This window comes from Canis lupus, chromosome 29 (genome assembly GCF_011100685.1).
Source record: "Canis lupus familiaris isolate Mischka breed German Shepherd chromosome 29, alternate assembly UU_Cfam_GSD_1.0, whole genome shotgun sequence".
NCBI lineage: Eukaryota > Metazoa > Chordata > Mammalia > Carnivora > Canidae > Canis > Canis lupus.
In genome coordinates, this window is record NC_049250.1 from 30,001,941 (window position 1) to 30,016,808 (window position 14,868).

Sequence of the window (14,868 nt, forward strand, 5' to 3'; positions counted from 1 at the left end):
AATGTCCAGATGAAATTATTACTGTGACTGTCTTAATAGTGTGTAATTCTACTTTGGATATCATATCACATATATTTGAAATTAAGGACTAAAAACTATTGCCCAGAAACTTACAGCTTATTTTCCATGCAAGTATCATCCAACTATTTAGCCATATCTGATTGCCCCATTCAATTAATTTAAACTTAATGTCCACTCACATTCGCCATTTATCAGATACTCATTTGAATTACAATGAGTAAAGGAGCATTGGCATTCATTCTGGAAAATACATCTTCTCAATGAAGGGCAGGAGGTCATGGGTGTAGAAAGGGTGCTTAAAAATGCATCATTGTAAAAATGAAGAAGAAACTATATTCAGAAATTGTCACTCACATTAAAGTATTATAGTATAATATAAAGCTTTATTATCTGGATGACCCCACCTATTTTCTTTCAGTACACATTATCCAAATGTTACAAAGGTGATCAACCTATAACTTTGATATCTTTTTATATATGATCTCCTTTAATTCTTTAAGGAAGACAAATAGGCAAGAAAAAAAATAGAATAAATGGTAAAGTAAATATCCCCAGATTCAAGGTGTTGAATATGCTATTAATAGAATGAGAATCTGTTTATATCTGTTTATTCTATTGAGGTTGTTTATCCTCCATTAATTGGCACAGATCATCAACATAACTAAAAACTGAATTAAAATTTTTTTAACAAAAGCTAAGATTTTCCTAATAATATTGGTATGTTCTTTTATTAAATACTCTGTACTTGTTTTTATTGTAGGGAGTAAGCAGCAGTTGGGCAAAATCTTTGAAAATTTGAGCAAAATTTTTGAAAAGAGTTTTGCTACCATACATTGGACAAATGATTCATGGTCGTGTAAATATAGGTAGAAAAAATAAAAGCCATTCAGTCTCTACTAATTCCAGTTGGTAGTAACTATACTAGCTTGATAAGGTTTACAGATCAAATCAATCTTAAAACTATTGGTTTGTGAGCTAAGTAGGTGAATATATAGATTTAAATAACAGGTAGAGGGACATTGGGACCCAGGTATATCCAATCATGTGAAGAGCCTGACTAATTCTAATGATTAGGCAGTAGAGATTGTGATCTTTCTTGCTGTGCTCAAAGGCAGGACAAAGACAGTCACCTTGCCAATGAACACATCAACAATGGTTCTCAGAAATCATGAAGCAGAGAATGGTTCATTGAATTTGCTTTTAGGCAAATAATTTTCTATAGGTGAAGGTAAAAGTTTATCATATTGTATGTTCTTTTTAAGTGACCCAACAGCCATGAAATCTATCAGGAACCATTCTTGTGACTCAGATGTGCTTAGATGCACAGCCCAAAAGAAATAGAAAGTTGGAGGAAGTGTAACTCTACAGTGTAAAACGTGCAGATGTCATCAGAATATTAAAGATAGCCACAAGCTATTTGACATTTCTCCTATCTAGAGGTGGATTCTATTTGTCTTTTTTTTTTTTCTCTCTCTCTCCTTGAATGTGGGCTTCCATATGACTGCATTGAGCCATGCAGTATGGTGGAAGTGTAGCTATGAAAGGTCCAGGCCTTGCTTTTAAGAAGATTAGAAGCTCCCTTTGCCTTTTGGAGTCTTGGGCTATCATATAAGAAGTTAGACTTTCCTGTGGAGTAAACAAATGGAAAAGCCCCGAGATTTGATGGGAAGAGGGCTCCAGCCATGCCCAGGCTTGTAGCTATCCATGCCAGTGCACCAGAGATATGAATGAAACTGTCTTGGGCAATCAAGACAAGCGGAACTTCCAGTCGAATATCACTGTGTGACCAGAGTCAATACTACATGGAATTGTAGTATTCAATTGAAGAATCACCCATAGGTCTCACTTGCTTAAGTTCTTGGCCCCCCGAATTGTGAGATATTAAAATTGTTATTTGTTGTCACTAATATTGGAGTAGTTTGTTATATAGCAGTAGATAACCAAAAGATATGTTCATTTTGAATTTGACTTTTTTTAATGTAATGAATTCTCTTTATTGGAAAGAATACATGTGTAAATTCTAAGGCTAAGTACTAAGATATATGTGTGTGTGTGTGTGTGTGTGTGTGTATGTGTGTATTTTAATTAAAATTTGGAACAGACAAGAATGACCAGGAATACTAAGGGCAAGAACCATTTAAATGTGAAATTAGGAAAAGACCTCAGTATTAACAACAGTCTTATTGCCAGATGTATTAGTTATATTGATTGCAACTGAGTGGCTAAAGAACACTTCTCTGTGATATAATAACATTTTGTTTCTTCTAAATGATAGGTTACCTTTAATTATACAATAATTATAACTCACAATGGCATTTATTTTGTACAACTACTTGCTTTTAAGTACAGACCATGTAAGACTTTCTAAAGGTCTGTCTCAATTTGAATACTTTGTGGAAGTAAAGCATAAAACCTAAAGAACTCATGTTATATTTTACCCTAGTCTAATAGTAATTAACGAAATTAATGATTCATCCTCAGGTATCCATGATAGAAGTTACTAACATTTCACTAAGGGAAGAAAATGATCAAAATAATTTTCATTTTCACCCCAAACACCAACTACAGTCAAGAGAGTGCTTACAGCTAAATGTGGCATGTAATTTTTAAAGTTCAGAAGTTTAAAAAGTCAGATAGCTTTCTCAGAATATATGAAGATATTAAAACTCCATTCAGAAATTGATAAAGATCAAAATACTGAATAGGCAGTGAAAGTTTTTATGTACCATCAAAAATTTTAATTGACTTGAGTCTTCATATAAGATATTCATTAGGTGACTATTTTTTATTACTTCAAGTGAACATAGTTACAATTAAACTGAGATAACCTTTCCATTTCGGGATGGCTTATCCAGACTATTTGCGATTATGACTTGAAAGGGTCACCTTTATTCATGCAGTAAATGAAAGATGCTCGTATTTTGTCCCTGCCACTATTTCATTGTTTTACCTTGGAAATTAATCACATCAAATTGACCCCTAAAGGCACACACCAATTGCAGAAAGAAAAGGAAAGTTTAATATCTCATGATATGTGTCTAGTTAGGACAAACACAGACATAAGTTGTACTTGAAGAATTCTTACGGTAAATTCATTCGAAATCTTTACTCATCAAAACCCAAGAGTTCTGGCCACAAGGTGTGCTGGTGATGGAGATGAAAATATGCTCCAGAAGGAGCAAGAAGACCGATGCTATGGCGGTGCTGGCCAAGTAGAATGATCAGCCTGGGCAGCTACCACAGTTACACACACTGTGCTCGTACACAACTGATCTGGGAATTGAAGGTGAAGGTTAAAGCCTATCTGCTCTGCTTGGCATTCTGCACACACAGGCACAGGTCTCATCAGCTCAGACAAAAAGAGATGCCCTTTTCCTTATAGGGGTTTCTCACAGTAGTTGTCTTTTTCTAACTCCTACAAAGATGACACTGTAATGGCAGTAGCCCTGGGTGTATCTTTCCCAATCATTGTGTCCAAACACACATCTGCATTTTTTTGGTTTGATCTAGATTGAAGAAGGGATGAACAGTTTGTAAGGCAGAGACACTTGAATCGGGTGAATTTAGAATTGGTTCTTGGAAGTTTTGTGTAGGTGGAAGAAAGTTATTTTAGTCAGCAGCTGGATATTTCTGGAATGAGAGGATCCAACTCTTAGTAGAAAGTGATAAACAGGATCTACTTGGAGGCTTGGCAACCAAAATTGGTAAGAGGGTTAGGGCAGTAAGGGGCACCACTCCCAGCAGGAATGATGGCAGAAGCTAACATTTCATGGTTTGATTTTTAGTTACTCAGAGACTGGGTGAGACTTGAGTGGGCACATTGCTTGTCTTAAATAAGATATTAAAAAAGTGAATATTAAAGCTAGAACAATAATTTTTGTGCCATATCCTTTAATTTGTGCTCTCACACACCTTAAGGGTATAAATTTACTCTCCTAAAATATTAGTACTACTCACAATTGATTATTAAAACATTAAAAATATTAACCAATATTGACTTATAATACTTTCCATTTCCCAAATACTGTGTTAAGTGTGTTATATTTGTAATCTCATTTAATCCTTATAATCTCTGTGAGGGGAATGACACTTTCTTATTTAGTAATTTAGGAACCTGACTGAGGTTTAGAAAGGTTAGGTCACTGCAGACACACACAGAAGTGGCAAAGGTGAGATGAACCCAAGACCAATTAAAAAAAAATACATCATCACCCTAAGCTACCTTCTATGATTAGACGTGTTGGGTGAAAACACTAAAATATACCAACCATGAGAAAGATTCTTCAGTGATTCTACACTGTATAAACTAAAAATATTAGATAAGTCTTAATTTGGGTTGTCTTGGAAAGAGTCGAGGATTCAAGTTCACATGGCTTACCTGTGTGGTGATCTCAGGAAACAACAGGAGAAAGTGACACAGGAAGGGACAGAAGCCAGTGAAAGATGTACGCTATCAAGTAAGTTACAGATGTGAACTTCTGAAACTTGACCCCACTGGAGAACTTGGGGAACCATTGTAGGAAATATTACTCTATATGGGAAGGATAAAAGGTGCATTAGTTACCTGTCCGTTCTCACTCGATGCTGGTTGAAGTTATATTTCAGGGGGCATTAATTCTATAGCAGTTCTAGCCTGTCGTGTACAGAGCAGAGCTGGGCGGCCAGAGGAAGCCCTCAGTGCTGCCAGCTGAAGTTTGGGCCACTTGCACTGACGTTGTGGTAGCTCAGCTGACAAGATAACACAATAGTAGCTACTGCAATTAATAGTCATCTCTTTCTTAATTCATACCTGAGGATTTTCCTGATCAACTTCTGGCAAATTATAATCTCTAAAAGTCTGTAGCATTTTATTTTTACCATTCTCATAAAAGTTACTTGCCATCATGATTTGTTATAATTTGTTTACAAGTTTTCACTCATAAAAAAGATTGAAAGCAAGTACCACACTAAAGACCTGCCTTTGTGTCTTCTTTTTAGGCCTTTGATATTTATAGTCCATCTTCATTTGATCCTCTTTTTCACTAATTTATTTGGAAGTGTAAGCCAAGATTCTGTTTTTGAAACCCTTCTTTTATTACACTGCATTATCATAAATCCTTACTTAGATGGCCACTAAATCGCTTCCTACTCTGACTTCAGTTCTGAGAATCAGACTTGCGTTATAGTTCAACATCTGTCCTTCAAGATTTTGAATCTTGGGGATCCTTAGGTGGCTCAGCGGTTTGGCGCCTCCCTTTGGCCCAGGGCGTGATCCTGGAGTCCCGGGATTGAGTCCCACATAGGGCTCCCTGCATGGAGCCTGCTTCTCCCTCTGCCTGTGTCTCTGCCTCTCTCTCAATCTCTGTGTGTCTCTCATGAATAAATAAATAAAATCTTAAAAAAAAAAAAGATTTTAAATCTTACCGGGCTTTAAAATCAGTCTGTTCAAAAAAATAAAAAATAAAATAAAATCAGTCTGTTCATTTTATGTGGCCTCTTCCTGGATGTTTTACTCCACTCACCACTTTTCTCTACCTTTTCTCTTCTCTGTGCCTCATCTGGTTGAGTTCTGCCTTTGGGGAGAATTGCCAGGGATCTCATGAGAGAGAAGATAGAAGTCAGGAATTCCTTCTTACCTTCTGGGTCCCCATTGGCCAGCTGAGTCCTGCTCCCCTCCAGAGACGCAGTTCACCTGGCTCTTTCAGTCTTTTAGTTCTGAAAAGTGCCTTCTCCTTTCTTCATTTCAGGCTTTAGTCTTAGCAGAGGCCCATTGTTTCTATCCCAGATATATCAAACTCTAACTGAAGTTTTATCCACTCTTTGGTACATTTTTATGAGTGGTGGATAGTCTCAATTAAATTCTCCTCAACTTATGAAATTTGAGCATGCCATTTGTTTCTAAAGAATATGCCAGACTGATAAACCAAGTAATGAATACTTTTTTTTCCTCATAATTATGTTATTGTCTTGCCAGTTTTAAAAAAGAAAAAAAAGTCTTGAATATCTTTCTTTCTCTGTTTACTTTGGATTACCAGTCAATTGCTGAATCATACTTATTCTGAACATAAACTAACTGTTTTATCTTGTTTTTTATCCTTGTACTTTGTAATATTTAAGTCAACAAAATAAGTTCTATACTGTGTCTGCAAATTCCAGTTTCTAATCTTTCCAGTATCCTGTCTGTACTTCTGAATTATAAAGTTTGTCATATTTTCTTCAGGGTCCTTAGTAGACTTTTTAAATAAAAAATAAAATGCATTTCTAAAATAAGATGTTCCCTTTAAATATTAAAGAAATTCTCTCCTACTTAAATTATTTGTACAAAACTCAGTCAGTGCTGAAAAATCCTGAAATTCAGTATATATCTTTTGTTTTTACTTTCCTACTCATTTAATCCTCCCCTCTTTTAGATTATGATTTCTCTTCATTCTTTGATGGTAAATTATTTTTAATTTAAAAATATTTCCATTAGGTCAAAATAATTAAAGAGATATTTCCACCTAACATTTAAAATCTCTTATATTTTCTCATATCTAATCAGTATCTCAGAGCAGTAATTTTTTTCTTCTGACTGGATATCACAATCAAAATAGGGAGATATGTTGTTTTTGTTTATAGTTTCAAATTTCTATTAGCAATAATTGCGCCTCGGATAAACCTCATTGGCTACAATACTGATACTGCGCAAAGCTATAGTTTCAAATTTCTATTTTTAAGTCCTTTTTTTTACACTTTATTTTTAAGTTCATTAATTACAGCAGAAAAAAGATACTACAAAATGATAGGAAAGATGACATACCAACAATACATAGCAATCAATTGCTAGATATATCTAGCAATATAGTTTGGGAATGTATAAAATAAAAACCGGTAGAGTTATAAACAGAAAAGGACAAATCCACAACCATGTATAAAGCAAGAAGTTAAAGAATTATAAGCAAAAATTTACACACATCTATTAGAAACAGATGAGTCAAGTGTATTAATCCGTTTTTTAATTTTATTAAAAGAAGTTCTTTTACTTGAGTATGGTTGGCATACAACACTACATTAGTTTTTCTATTTATCTGGTTTTAATTGTGATTCTATTGCCAGAGATTAGGATAAAATAGATCTAACGTGGTACTTAATATCTGTAATTTCTGGGATACCTGGGTGGCTCAGCGGTTGAAGTCTGCCTTCTGCTCAGGGTGTGATCCTGGGGTCCAGAATCAAGTCCCGCATCAGGCTCCTTGCTGGGAGCGTGCTTCTCCCTCTGCCTGTGTCTCTGCCTCTCTCTCTCTCTCTGTGTGTCTCTCATGAATAAATAAATAAAATATTAAAAAATATATATATGTGTAATTTCCAAAAATTCTTTAGTATATGTGTCCATCCTGGTTTGGGAATCACTGTTCTGTAATTAGACCTTAAAAGCCCATGTGCTTAAATCTGTTTATGATCTGACCAAAGAATCTCTAGAAATTTCAGTTACATAATCGCTGAAAATAATATTGAGATATTGAGAAGGTATGGAAAAGTTCCATTTATTGGCCTGTTTAAAATGTAGACATGTAAATATAAAATGAGAAAGTTTGTTTTAAGTAGACACTCCCAAATATTGCTTGCAAATTTGACATTATACCAGTTCAAGAGTTGAGTGCTTTGCTGTTGATCTTTGAATGCTGATTGTATTGAGCAATAAAGAGTAAGCGTAACAAATGTACAAAATGGCAGTTTCAAGTTCTTAGAATTGCTGGAATCAACACACCAGAGCCTATTGCCAGGTGTGACACTTTGCACTAGTTTTTAAAAACTTCCTTTTCTTAAAAGTGGATATTAATGTTACCTATTTGCAGGATTTGGGGGAAAATGTATGCAAATCACTGGCTCAGAGTAGACAATAAAAAATGTTATTTCTCCTGCAGAAATGTATAGTCTAATTAGAGAACCAAAGCAGAAAAACACAAAACAATTAATTATAATGCATTGTGGTCAGGGTCAGTAAAGGACTTCCCAGTGTGGGTTCAGCCAGCTTCTCCCTCCTACACTTCAGGTTTTCTCATCTGCCTAGGGAAGGTACTTAAAAAAGGTTGAGTTCAACAATAGGTTTTTCTGCTGTTCCTATGGCAACCAACTGAAAATAATCACAACACTTCACTTCAATCCTTAATGCAATTTAGTCAGCAACATTTGCTGAGCACCCACTGTGTGCAGAGAAATGTACTGGAAGATTATGGCAACAAGAAATTTTATTGTCATAAGTGGAAACTGCCAAGAAAAAATAACTTTTTTTTTACATATATATCCTCTGAAAAATAAAAGTTTATAAAAGTCTGCCTCAGGGTACCTGGGTGGCTCTGTTAGTTAAGCATCTGCTTTTGGCTCAGGTCATGATCCTGGGTCCTGGGATGGAGCCCCGTGTGGAGCCCTCATCGGGCTCCCTCCTCAGCCGGTAGCCTACTTCTCCCTCCACCTCTGCTCCTCCACTCTGCTCACTTTCCTGCATTCTTGCTCTCTCTCAAATAAATGAAATCTTAAAAAAATAAAAATAAAAATCTGCCTCATTATTTGTACATTAGGGTTTCTAGGTTTACCTTGAGCTATGGGTGTTTCTTTGCAAACTTCTGCACAAAAAGTTAGCAAGATAAAAGTGGAATTTGTTCTCTATACTGGAAATGATTTGAGTTAGTTGAGACAATAGTTCAATACTATTTTACCAATACTAGTGGATTTCTCTCTAGAATTTTTCCCTGGGATAATAAATAGACCTAAATACAAATGTAGGAAAATGCCATTTTCCCAAAGTTATGCCTTTTGGCGGGGGGAAGATCCTAGGACAATGAAGCTAAACAGGAAGAATGCCATTAAAAGCGAATAATTAAACAGTTACAATGACCTTTTTCATAAAATCCAGCTATGTGATGACTAGCTGCAGATTGTCAGATAAAGAACCTAAACATCTTTCTTCTATCTTCACACAGCTGTGTGTGGCCAATCCACACCAGGCTAGACAAATTTCAGGTGAACAAATAATACTGACCTTCTTATCTGTTCAAAATTCTTAGTAACGTGTTGCCTTGCACTCATCTTTAATCCACCATTTTCCAGAGCAGCTTCCCACTGAGATTTATTTCATGCAAATTGATTTTACATATATAATACAATGTATGCTCTTTTATCCATTTGCATATTGCCCAACTGACCTAAACAAGGAGAAGAATTAGTGAAGTATGATGACATGGCATACTGATGCATGCTTATTTAAGCTGTGTACATTTATTTAATTCTAAATACAATTTTTTCTTACTACACAATATGCAGAAGTTCCTTATATTAAAAAATAGAAAATATTAAAAACAAAATAGGAATATTAAAATCCATAATTTAATACTCTTGGGCTTCATTATTAACATTGAGGTATATGTTTCTTGCTTTTATTGTTAAAAAATGAGATTGCACTTTTTTCATAATTTATAACCTCCCTTTATATTTACTGATATATCATTGATCATCTTTGTACATTGTTACGGACTGGATTGTGCCCTCCCCGCATTCATATTGAAGTCCCAGCCCCCAGTGTTACTATATTTGGAAATAGGGTCTCTAAAGAAGGTATTAAGGTTAAAAGAGGTCATAAGGCTGTAACTCTAATCAGATAGGTTTAGTATCCTTGTAAGAAGAGAAGTCACCAGAGTAGTCTCTCTGAGCACAGAGAAAAGTTTAGGTGAGATACAGTGAGAAGGTGCCTTCTGCCAACCTAGGAAAGAGTTCTCACCAGAAATCATCCTTTTGGCTCCTTGATCTTGGACTGGACCTCCAGCCTCCAGAACTATGAGAAAATAAATTTCTGCTGTTTAAGTTACCTAGAATGTGGTGTTTGTTATGGCAAACTGAGCAGAGTATAAATATATATTAATAAATGTGTTTCTATAACATTTTAATCATTACATCATATCTTCTGTACATCATAGTTTATTTTTACTTTCCTATTACTGGATATTTCAATTATCTAAATATATTTAAATTTTTAAAAAGATTTTATGTATTTATTCATAAGAGACACACGGAGAGAGAGGCAGAGACACAGGCAGTGTGAGAAGCAGGCTCCCATTGAGGATCCCAATGTGGGACCTGATCCCATGATCCCAGGATCACTACCTGAGCCAAAGGCAACGCTCAACCACTGAGCCACCCAGGGTGCCCCTAAATATATTTTAATCTTAATATTTATTTATTTTCATAAGAAAATTTTCCAGAAATATTTTTGAATATAAAGCAATGCACATTTCTAAATATTTTTGATCCATATTGGTAACTGTTAGTCCCATTTATACTTCCGTGAGTTGTGAGAGTGTGACATCATCACTACTCATAAAGGAATTACCACTTTTCAAAAATCTCTGTAAATCTGGTAGTCAAAATTTACATCTGTTTTATTTTTTTACTCAATTTGAATTTTTAAGTGTAATTTGTAGTGAATAGATTATATTAGTGATTTTATTTGTAGTGATTTGATAGCAAATTTTTATTAGCCTTTCTGTGGCTTGACCTTGTGACTTGCCTATGCATATCCTTGTAGTTATTTATTTTTTTTAATTGCATGAAAAATAGGGGCACCTGGGTGGCTTGGTAGTTGAAATGTCTGCCTTCGGCTCTGGTCTTGATCCCTGGATCCTGGGATCGAGTCCCACCTCCACAGGGGACCTGCTTCTCCCCCTACCTATGTCTCTCTTTCTGCGTGTCTCTCATGAATAAATAAATAAAATCTTTTAAAAATTTTTAAAAATTACATGAAAAATATGCTGTGATTGTCTATTTTTGTATTGTGAGAAAATTATGTGCAGAGCCAAGAGATTGTAAATGATACTTACTTCAGTGACACTAGAAACACATTTATCTGTGATGATTTGGTATTTGAGTGGGAGGTGGAATTTGAGTAGGAGTTGAGCATTGAGAACATGGGAAATTTTTTATTTCCACATCACCATTTTCTTACATTTTTGATTCTAACTGCTGCTTCTTAGAAGTTTTTACTTCTGTTAATATCTTATGTGGTATTTCCCAGGGCATTTTACACACTCTGGTTATTTAGTCAATATCCCATATCCATTTGCTGATTAATATTTTAAATCTGTAACTTAAGTTCATCTGAACCCAATCTGACTCTTATGAGTTCTCTCAGTGACCTCACCATCCACTCAGATTCTTATATCAATAACATAGCTGCCATCTTTGACTTACTTATCTTCAATTTACAATGTCTAATGAGCCAGCAGTTTGATTACTTCAACAAACATTTATTGATATGCTGACTTAATCAGATAATGTTCTAGACTTTTGGGGTACAGCCGGAAATAAACTAAGTCCTTATTTTTGCAGAGCTTATATAAATGGGTATATGTCAGGATCCAGTCAGAAAACAGAAATGAACATAGAACATTTAATTAAAAAAATTATTAACTAATTATAGGCAACTATTATTAAGGGGTAAAGAGAACCCTGTAGAATACAAGAATAGTAGTTACAGAGACCAGCTACTACTTTTAGTGCTGAGAGCATGACCAAAGGAAGAAATACAGTGGGAAAAGATTTCCCACTCCAAAGACTGAGATTCTGACCTTCCTGGAAAGAATCTGGATATAGTTCTGTTGGATGGTAGAGAATTTGGCTGAGAAGCCACTGTCAGGGGCTGGCAAACAGGGAACTACCTGATGGGGAATGATGTGCTTAGAAGCCATCCATTAGGCTACCAGCGTGACATCCTGAGATGCTTTCCATTGGAGTGCCATCAACACTTGCTTGGGAAGCTTTTCACTGGGTATCTGGTAAATCTTGTTGACGAGCCACTTGCTGGGGTGCAATTGAAATTCCCTGGGAGTCCCCCCACCTTGTCCAGACTACTTATGGAACTCACTGGAGAGTGAATGCCCCTGGATGTCCTGCATCCCAATGGTGGCTGTGCACTGCCGAACAGGAACAAAAGCATACCAAGGCTAGAACCATTCCTCTTGCAGTGTTGTTGTTGTTGTTGTTCTCTTTAATAGACAGACAGAAAGAGGGAGAGGCCAAGGGAGAGAGAGAATCTTAAGCTCCATAGTGGGTGTGGAGCCCAATATGGGGCTGAGATCATGACTAAGCTGGAATCAAGAGTCCTTAACCCACTGAGCCATCCAGGTGTATCTCTTGTGCTCTTTACTTACAGTTTAACATTGTGCCAACTGGCAAAGTAGAAATGCTTGCAAGATTCAGATTCAGTATCATAAACAAGGCAAAGAAGAATTTGTAGCTGGGAGGCAAAGAGTTGTTAAGTGGCACTATCCACTCCTTCAGATATAGTAACAAAACAGCTCTTTGTTCCCATTTGATGAGGTAGAGCTACAATTAGTTTAAGCAAAGTTGTCACCTCTTATCTGAAAGGTGAAGAAACTGATTACCAAGAGCCATTGTATCCATTGCTAGCTATACTAAATTACTCCTCAAATTCTATCACAGTCCCATTGAATTTTATGTTACCTAAAATCAAAATTATAAAGTTCACCTGTGACAATTTGTATGTAAATTATTGAGTACAAGGATATAGAAGAAGAAAATAACTAGCATATATACACATATGCATAGACAAAAAGAAAACAAACAAAGCTACTATATATTTTGATCCCATTACTGGTTACAAGTTTGTAATTGGCCTATGACTACCTTTTTCTACTACCGTTATATATTACCTTGCTCTCGACAGGAGCCTCAGTTGGTTGGGATTTTATCTGTTGAAGTTGCTCAAATTCTCATTCCCATTCCCAACAGTCCTTTTTTGGCTTGCTATAGTTTTGTAAATTAAGTTTTCCTTTTAAGTACTAAAAGTCATGAGAGAATTTCCTGGATTCTAGACATAGTGCTCTTTTCCCTCAATTGTATAGCATTTACCCAATTTCTCCTTGGTAATTGGGCTGAACACTCCAGCCAGTAAGATAACTCCTTTTTTTGCCTGCTGATTCAGTGGCATCAAGAGCCCCAAATGGTCAAGTGGCAAGTACACCTTACAATTTAAGGGAACCATTGTTGTGTTTCATGGTGAAAGCATTCCTCCATTGGGGACTAAAACCTCCAAACCAGAGAGCTCAAAGTTTTCAGGAAAGACAGCAGAAGTTATGGGAGTGCCTTAGTATGTTGTAAAGGAAGAGGAACCAGTGCAGTGATTACCCTTTGATTCCTGGACCCATATATTCTGTATCTAGGGAAGACAACACCATACTATGATCTCTAGTTCAAAGGATATTCACCATCTGTAAGACAAGCCAGTTGCTTCCCAACTGGCACCAAAAATGAGTTTTGGTAAGTCATTACACCTTCTAATTAGACCAGCTGCTTCTAGGTGATAGAGTATATGGTAAGATCAGTTATTTCCATAGCCTTGAGCCTTTACTGCATGACATTTGCTATGAAATGATTCCTTTACCAGAAATAAATGCTATGCAGAATGCCATGATGATGGATAAGGAATTCATCTATGAGTTTGTGGATATTTGTGCTGGCAGATGAATTACGGGCATGGCAAGCAATTCCGTATCCAGAGTATGTGTCTATTCCAAGTGAAATGGGCTTTTGACCCTTTTATTATGAATTAGATTCAGTGTAATCAATCTGTCACCAGGTGGCTGGCTAGTGCCTTGGGAATTGGTGCCATATCAGGGTTTAGTGTTGTTCTCTGCTTTTTGCAGATTAGGTACTCAGTAGGAGCAGTTGCCAGATTAGAGTTGCTAAGAACACATATGTCCATGATATTGAGCCCATCTGAAGTCTTCATTTATGCCTCCATGGCCACTTTTATTTGGGGCTCATTCAGAAAGTATTGGGGTTTCTGGTAAAAGAAGTTGACCAACATCCACAGAGCAATCATATTGTCTACTTGATTATCATGAGCCCCTTCAATACTGGCTGCACTTTGGGAGGCTGCTTTCATTTTGTTCTGATCACTGGTATTTCACTGATACCCTTAATGGATAATGTGCTCCTCTTGTCTTTGATGGTTAAATGTTGCCACTTGGCTTATGGTATCCAGAGTGTATAACATACATTGAAATCAGAAAGATTTTCTCAATGTTGGTATTCCAATAACTCTAAAAGGCTTATAAAAGAGATTAACTATCAAAAACAGAAATGCTCAATTCACTTATGTATTTCTCCATGCTTTGGTGAAAGGAGTATCTCCTGTGCATCTTTGGAGGATGTATTTGGGTTGAGTTTGCAGGTCACATGTGATAAATCCATGCCAACATTCCTGTGGCTTTAAGACTTTAATTCTTATAAAATTTAATTCTTATATCCATAAGACTTTTTAATTCCTTCCCCACATCATGCCTGAGAGTTGGGAATATGACCTCATCTGTGTGTAGTAGGCCACAAATGAATTCAAATTCACTCAGTCAACTGAGTAAGCTGATAGTGCCACCTCCATCTCCATGAAGTAATACCTTTAATCTGGAATCTCTACTGAGTGTACCAATATCTATGAGATACTAGTATGATATCTATCTGAGAAATCAGTGAGCTATCAGGGAAATTCCTGAGAATCAGTAAATAGAAAACCCAGCTCTTCAGTTTTCAGACTATGATTTTAGCTAAGAACTAACAGATATGAGTTTGGCATTTTCTTTCAGTAAATGCTCCGGTGAAGATGCTATATATAGTATTTGTAGTCACTACCAGTGCCATAACAATCAAGTGCAGCAGCCACTTGAGTCCCAAGACACTGGTTTTAGTTGGCACCTTATCACAATCAGTGATGGGGGCAGTTTCATTATTTTTGATTCCACTGCATGCCATGGATTACACAACTCCTATTTACTCTTGGAAAGGATCTGGGACTTGAGCTGGAAACCAAGGCTACAACCA

General features: G+C 36.2%; 1 protein-coding gene and 1 pseudogene across 4 annotated transcripts in view; one reads left to right on the top strand and one right to left on the bottom strand.

The window, feature by feature from the left end:
• Positions 1–14,868, top strand: part of LOC111093154 (zinc finger protein 385C-like) — a 477,561-nt gene that overhangs the window by 190,741 nt on the left and 271,952 nt on the right. The window lies entirely within an intron of this gene.
• On the bottom strand, positions 6,536–6,692 carry LOC119866784 (annotated as a pseudogene).